A 7334-nucleotide genomic window follows, 5' to 3' on the forward strand; every position below is an offset into this window, starting at 1 on the left:
CCAGAAAAAAATGGTGAGAAACTCACCCAAAGCTCCCCAAAAAAATGGTCAGAAACTCACCCAAATCGCCTCAAAAACATGGTCAGAAACTCACCAAAATCTCCCCAAAAACCTGGACAGAAACTCACCCAAATCTCCCCCCAAAAATGGTCAGAAACTCACCCAAATCTCCCCAAAAACATGGACAGAAACTCACCCAAATCTCCCCAAAAAATGGCCAGAAACTCACCCAAATCTCCCCAAAAAATGGCCAGAAACTCACCCAAATCTCCCCAAAAAAATGGTCAGAAACTCATCCAAATCTCCAAAAAAATGGCCAGAAACTCACCCAAATCTCCCCAAAAAAATAGCCAGAAACTCCCCCAAATCTCCAAAAAAATGGTCAGAAACTCACCCAAATCTCCCCAAAAACATGGACAGAAACTCACCCAAATCTCCAAAAAAATGGTCAGAAACTCACCCAAATCTCCCCAAAAAAATGGTCAGAAATTCACCCAAATCTCCCCCCAAAAATGGTCTGAAACTCACCCAAATCTCACCAAAAATATAGCCAGAATCTCACCCAAATCTCCCCAAAAACATGGTCAGAAACTCAACCAAATTTCCTCCCAAATATTGCCAGAAACTCACCAAAATCTCCCGAAAAACATGGTCAGAAACTCACAAAAATCTCCCCAAAAACATGGACAGAAACTCACCAAAATCTCCCCAGAAACATGGCCAGAAACTCACCCAAATCTCCCCAAAAACATGGCCAGAAACTCACCCAAATCGCCCCAAAAACATGGACAGAAACTCACCCAAATCTCCCCAAAAACATGGCCAGAAACTCACCCAAATCTCCCCAAAAACATGGACAGAAACTCACCCAAATCTCCCCAAAAACATGGTCAGAAACTCACCAAAATCTCCCCAAAAACATGCACAGAAACTCACCAAAATCTGCCCCAAAAAATAGCCAGAAACTCACCCAAATCTCCCCCCAAAAATGGTCAGAAACTCACCCAAATCTCCCCAAAAACATGGCCAGAAACTCACCCAAATCTCTCCAAAATAATGACCCAAAACTCACCCAAATCTCCCCAAAAACATGGCCAGAAACTCACCCAAATCTCCCCAAAAAAATAGCCAGAAACTCACCCAAATCTCCAAAAAAATGGTCAGAAACTCACCCAAATCTCCCCAAAAACATGGACAGAAACTCACCCAAATCTCCCCCCAAAAATGGTCAGAAACTCACCCAAATCTCCCCAAAAACATGGTCAGAAACTCACCAAAATCTGTCCAAAATAATGACCCAAAACTCACCCAAATCTCCCCAAAAACATGGTCAGAAACTCACCCAAATCTCCTCAAAAAAATGGTGAGAAACTCACCCAAATCTCCCCCAAAAAATCATCAGAAACTCACCCAAATATCCCCCCAAAAATGGTCAGAAACTCACCCAAATCTCCCCAAAAACATGGCCAGAAACTCACCCAAATCTCCCCAAAAACATGGACAGAAACTCACCCAAATCTCCCCAAAAACATGGACAGAAACTCACCCAAATCTCCCCAAAAACATGGCCAGAAACTCACCCAAATCTCCCCAAAAACAGGGCCAGAAACTCACCAAAATCTCCCCAAAAAATAGCCAGAAACTCACCCAAATCTCCCCAAAAACATGGCCAGAAACTCACCAAAATCTCCCCAGAAACATGGCCAGAAACTCACCCAAATCTCCCCAAAAACATGGCCAGAAACTCACCCAAATCGCCCCAAAAACATGGCCAGAAACTCACCCAAATCTCCCCAAAAACATGGCCAGAAACTCACCCAAATCTCCCCAAAAACATGGCCAGAAACTCACCCAAATCTCCCCAAAAACATGGTCAGAAACTCACCAAAATCTCCCCAAAAACATGGCCAGAAACTCACCCAAATCTCCCCAAAAACATGGACAGAAACTCACCAAAATCTCCCCAAAAACATAGTCAGAAACTCACCAAAATCTCCCCAAAAACATGGACAGAAACTCACCAAAATCTGCCCCAAAAAATAGCCAGAAACTCACCCAAATCTCCCCCCAAAAATGGTCAGAAACTCACCCAAATCTCCCCAAAAACATGGACAGAAACTCACCCAAATCTCTCCAAAATAATGACCCAAAACTCACCCAAATCTCCCCAAAAACATGGTCAGAAACTCCCCCAAATCTCCTCAAAAAAATGGTGAGAAACTCACCCAAATCTCCCCCAAAAATTCATCAGAAACTCACCCAAATATCCCCCCAAAAATGGTCAGAAACTCACCCAAATCTCCCCAAAAACATGGCCAGAAACTCACCCAAATCTCCCCAAAAACATGGCCAGAAACTCACCAAAATCTCCCCAAAAAATAGCCAGAAACTCACCCAAATCTCCCCAAAAACATGGCCAGAAACTCACCAAAATCTCCCCGGAAACATGGCCAGAAACTCACCCAAATCTCCCCAAAAACATGGCCAGAAACTCACCCAAATCGCCCCAAAAACATGGACAGAAACTCACCCAAATCTCCCCAAAAACATGGCCAGAAACTCACCCAAATCTCCCCAAAAACATGGCCAGAAACTCACCCAAATCTCCCCAAAAACATGGTCAGAAACTCACCAAAATCTCCCCAAAAACATGGCCAGAAACTCACCCAAATCTCCCCAAAAACATGGACAGAAACTCACCAAAATCTCCCCAAAAACATAGTCAGAAACTCACCAAAATCTCCCCAAAAACATGGACAGAAACTCACCAAAATCTGCCCCAAAAAATAGCCAGAAACTCACCCAAATCTCCCCCCAAAATGGTCAGAAACTCACCCAAATCTCCCCAAAAACATGGCCAGAAACTCACCCGAATCTCTCCAAAATAATGACCCAAAACTCACCCAAATCTCCCCAAAAACATGGACAGAAACTCACCAAAATCTCCCCAAAAACATGGCCTGAAACTCACCCAAATCTCCCCAAAAACATGGCCAGAAACTCACCCAAATCTCCCCCCAAAAATGGCCAGAAACTCACCCAAATCTCCCCAAAAACATGGCCAGAAACTCACCCAAATCTCCCCAAAAACATGGACAGAAACTCACCCAAATCTCCCCAAAAACATGGCCAGAAACTCACCCAAATCTCCCCCCAAAAATGGTCAGAAACTCACCCAAATCTCCCCAAAAACATGGCCAGAAACTCACCCAAATCTCTCCAAAATAATGACCCAAAACTCACCCAAATCTCCCCAAAAACATGGTCAGAAACTCACCCAAATCTCCCCCCAAAAATGGTCAGAAATTCACCAAAATCTCCCCAAAAACATGGCCAGAAACTCACCCAAATCTCCCCAAAAACATGGCCAGAAACTCACCCAAATCTCCCCCCAAAAATGGTCAGAAATTCACCAAAATCTCCCCAAAAACATGGCCAGAAACTCACCCAAATCTCCCCAAAAACATGGCCAGAAACTCACCCAAATCTCCCCCCAAAAATGGTCAGAAACTCACCCAAATCTCCCCAAAAACATGACCAGAAACTCACCAAAATCTCCCCAAAAAATAGCCAGAAACTCACCAAAGTCTCCCAAAAAAAATAGTCAGAAACTCACCCAAATCTCTCCCCAAAAATGGTCAGAAACTCACCAAAATCTCCCCAAAAACATGGCCAGAAACTCACCCAAATCTCCCCAAAAACATGGCCAGAAACTCACCCAAATCTCCCCAAAAACATGGCCAGAAACTCACACAAATCTCTCTCCAAAAATGGTGAGAAACTCACCCAAATCTCCCCAAAAACACAGTCAGAAACTCACCCAAATCTCCCCAAAAACATGGACAGAAACTCACCAAAATCTCCCCAAAAAAATAGCCAGAAACTCACCCAAATCTCCCCAAAAACATGGCCAGAAACTCACCCAAATCTCCCCCCAAAAATGGTCAGAAACTCACCCAAATCTCTCCCCAAAATATGGCCAGAAACTCACCCAAATCTCCCCAAAAAAATGGCCAGAAACTCACCCAAATCTCCCCAAAAACATGGACAGAAACTCACCAAAATCTCCCCAAAAACATGGCCAGAAACTCACGAAAATCTCCCAAAAAAACATAGTCAGAAACTCACCCAAATCTCTCCCCAAAAATGGTCAAAAACTCACCAAAATCTCCCCAAAAACATAGTCAGAAACTCACCCAAATCTCCCCAGAAACATGGCCAGAAACTCACCCAAATCTCCCCAAAAACATGGCCAGAAACTCACCCAAATCTCCCCAAAAACATGGCCAGAAACTCACCCAAATCTCCCCAAAACCATGGTCAGAAACTCACCAAAATCTCCCCAAAAACATGGCCAGAAACTCACCCAAATCTCCCCAAAAACATGGCCAGAAACTCACCAAAATCTCCCCAAAAACATGGACAGAAACTCACCAAAATCTCCCCAAAAACATGGTCAGAAACTCACCAATATCTCCCCAAAAACATGGACAGAAACTCACCAAAATCTGCCCCAAAAAATAGCCAGAAACTCACCCAAATCTCCCCCCAAAAATGGTCAGAAACTCACCCAAATCTCCCCAAAAACATGGCCAGAAACTCACCCAAATCTCTCCAAAATAATGACCCAAAACTCACCCAAATCTCCCCAAAAACATGGACAGAAACTCACCAAAATCTCCCCAAAAACATGGCCTGAAACTCACCCAAATCTCCCCAAAAACATGGCCAGAAACTCACCAAAATCTCACCCCAAAAATGGCCAGAAACTCACCCAAATCTCCCCAAAAACATGGCCAGAAACTCACCCAAATCTCCCCAAATAAATGGCCAGAAACTCACCCAAATCTCCCCAAAAACATGGCCAGAAACTCACCCAAATCTCCCCAAAAAAAAGGTCAGAAACTCACCCAAATCTCCCCCCAAAAATGGCCAGAAACTCACCCAAATCTCCCCAAAAAAATGGCCAGAAACTCACCCAAATCTCCCCAAAAACATGGCCAGAAACTCACCCAAATCTCCCCCCAAAAATGGCCAGAAACTCACCCAAATCTCCCCAAAAACATGGCCAGAAACTCACCCAAATCTCCCCAAAAACATGGACAGAAACTCACCAAAACCTCCCCAAAAAAATGGTCAGAAACTCACCCAAATCTCCCCCCAAAAATGGTCAGAAACTAACCCAAATCTCCCCAAAAACATGGCCAGAAACTCACCCAAATCTCCCCCCAAAATTGGTCAGAAACTCACCCAAATGTCCCCCCAAAAATGGCCAGAAACTCACCCAAATCTCCCCAAAAACATGGCCAGAAACTCACCCAAATCTCCCCCAAAAATGGTCAGAAACTCACCCAAATCTCCCCAAAAACATGGCCAGAAACTCACCCAAATCTCCCCAAAAACATGGTCAGAAACTCACCCAAATCACTCCAAAAAATGACCCAAAACTCACCCAAATCTGCCCAAAAAAATAGGAAGAAACTCACCAAAATCTCCCCAAAAAAATGGTCAGAAACTCACCCAAATCTCCCCAAATAAATGGCCAGAAACTCACCCAAATCTCCCCAAAAACATGGCCAGAAACTCACCCAAATCTCCCCCAAAAATGGTCAGAAACTCACCCAAATCTCCCCCCAAAAATGGTCAGAAACTCACCCAAATCTCCCCCCAAAAATGGTCAGAAACTCACCCAAATCTCCCCAAAAACATGGTCAGAAACTCACCAAAATCTCCTGAAAAAAATGGTGAGAAACTCACCCAAAGCTCCCCAAAAAAATGGTCAGAAACTCACCCAAATCTCCCCAAAAACATAGCCAGAAACTCACCCAAATCTCCCCCAAAAAAAGGTCAGAAACTCACCCAAATCTCCCCAAAAACATGGCCAGAAACTCACCCAAATCGCCTCAAAAACATGGTCAGAAACTCACCAAAATCTCCCCAAAAACCTGGACAGAAACTCACCCAAATCTCCCCCCAAAAATGGTCAGAAACTCACCCAAATCTCCCCAAAAACATGGACAGAAACTCACCCAAATCTCCCCAAAAACATGGACAGAAACTCACCCAAATCTCCCCAAAAAATGGCCAGAAACTCACCCAAATCTCCCCAAAAAAATGGTCAGAAACTCATCCAAATCTCCAAAAAAATGGCCAGAAACTCACCCAAATCTCCCCAAAAAAATAGCCAGAAACTCACCCAAATCTCCAAAAAAATGGTCAGAAACTCACCCAAATCTCCCCAAAAACATGGACAGAAACTCCCCCAAATCTCCAAAAAAATGGTCAGAAACTCACCCAAATCTCCCCCCAAAAATGGTCAGAAATTCACCCAAATCTCCCCCCAAAAATGGTCTGAAACTCACCCAAATCTCACCAAAAATATAGCCAGAATCTCACCCAAATCTCCCCAAAAACATGGTCAGAAACTCAACCAAATTTCCTCCCAAATATTGCCAGAAACTCACCAAAATCTCCCGAAAAACATGGTCAGAAACTCACAAAAATCTCCCCAAAAACATGGACAGAAACTCACCAAAATCTCCCCAAAAACATGGACAGAAACTCACCCAAATCTCCCCAAAAAAATAGCCAGAAACTCACCCAAATCTCCCCAAAAAAATGGTGAGAAACTCATCCAAATCTCCCCAAAAAAATAGCCAGAAACTCACCCAAATCTCCCCAAAAAAATGGTCAGAAACTCACCCAAATCTCCCCAAAAAAATGGCCAGAAACTCACCCAAATCTCCCCAAAAAAATGGTCAGAAACTCATCCAAATCTCCAAAAAAATGGCCAGAAACTCACCCAAATCTCCCCAAAAAAATAGCCAGAAACTCACCCAAATCTCCCCCCAAAAATGGTCAGAAACTCAACCAAATTTCCTCCCAAATATTGCCAGAAACTCACCAAAATCTCCCGAAAAACATGGTCAGAAACTCACAAAAATCTCCCCAAAAACATGGACAGAAACTCACCAAAATCGCCTCAAAAACATGGTCAGAAACTCACCAAAATCTCCCCAAAAACCTGGACAGAAACTCACCCAAATCTCCCCCCAAAAATGGTCAGAAACTCACTCAAATCTCCCTAAAAAAATGGCCAGAAACTCACCCAAATCTCCCCAAAAAATGGCCAGAAACTCACCCAAATCTCCCCAAAAAAATGGTCAGAAACTCATCCAAATCTCCAAAAAAATGGCCAGAAACTCACCCAAATCTCCCCAAAAACATAGTCAGAAACTCACCAAAATCTCCCCAAAAACATGGCCAGAAACTCACCCAAATCTCCCCAAAAAAATGGTCAGAAACTCACCCAAATCTCCCCCCAAAAAATGGTC

The sequence above is a fragment of the Manacus candei genome, unplaced genomic scaffold (genome assembly GCF_025592945.1).
Source record: "Manacus candei isolate 608988 ecotype Guabito, Panama unplaced genomic scaffold, ASM2559294v1 h1tg000218l, whole genome shotgun sequence".
NCBI lineage: Eukaryota > Metazoa > Chordata > Aves > Passeriformes > Pipridae > Manacus > Manacus candei.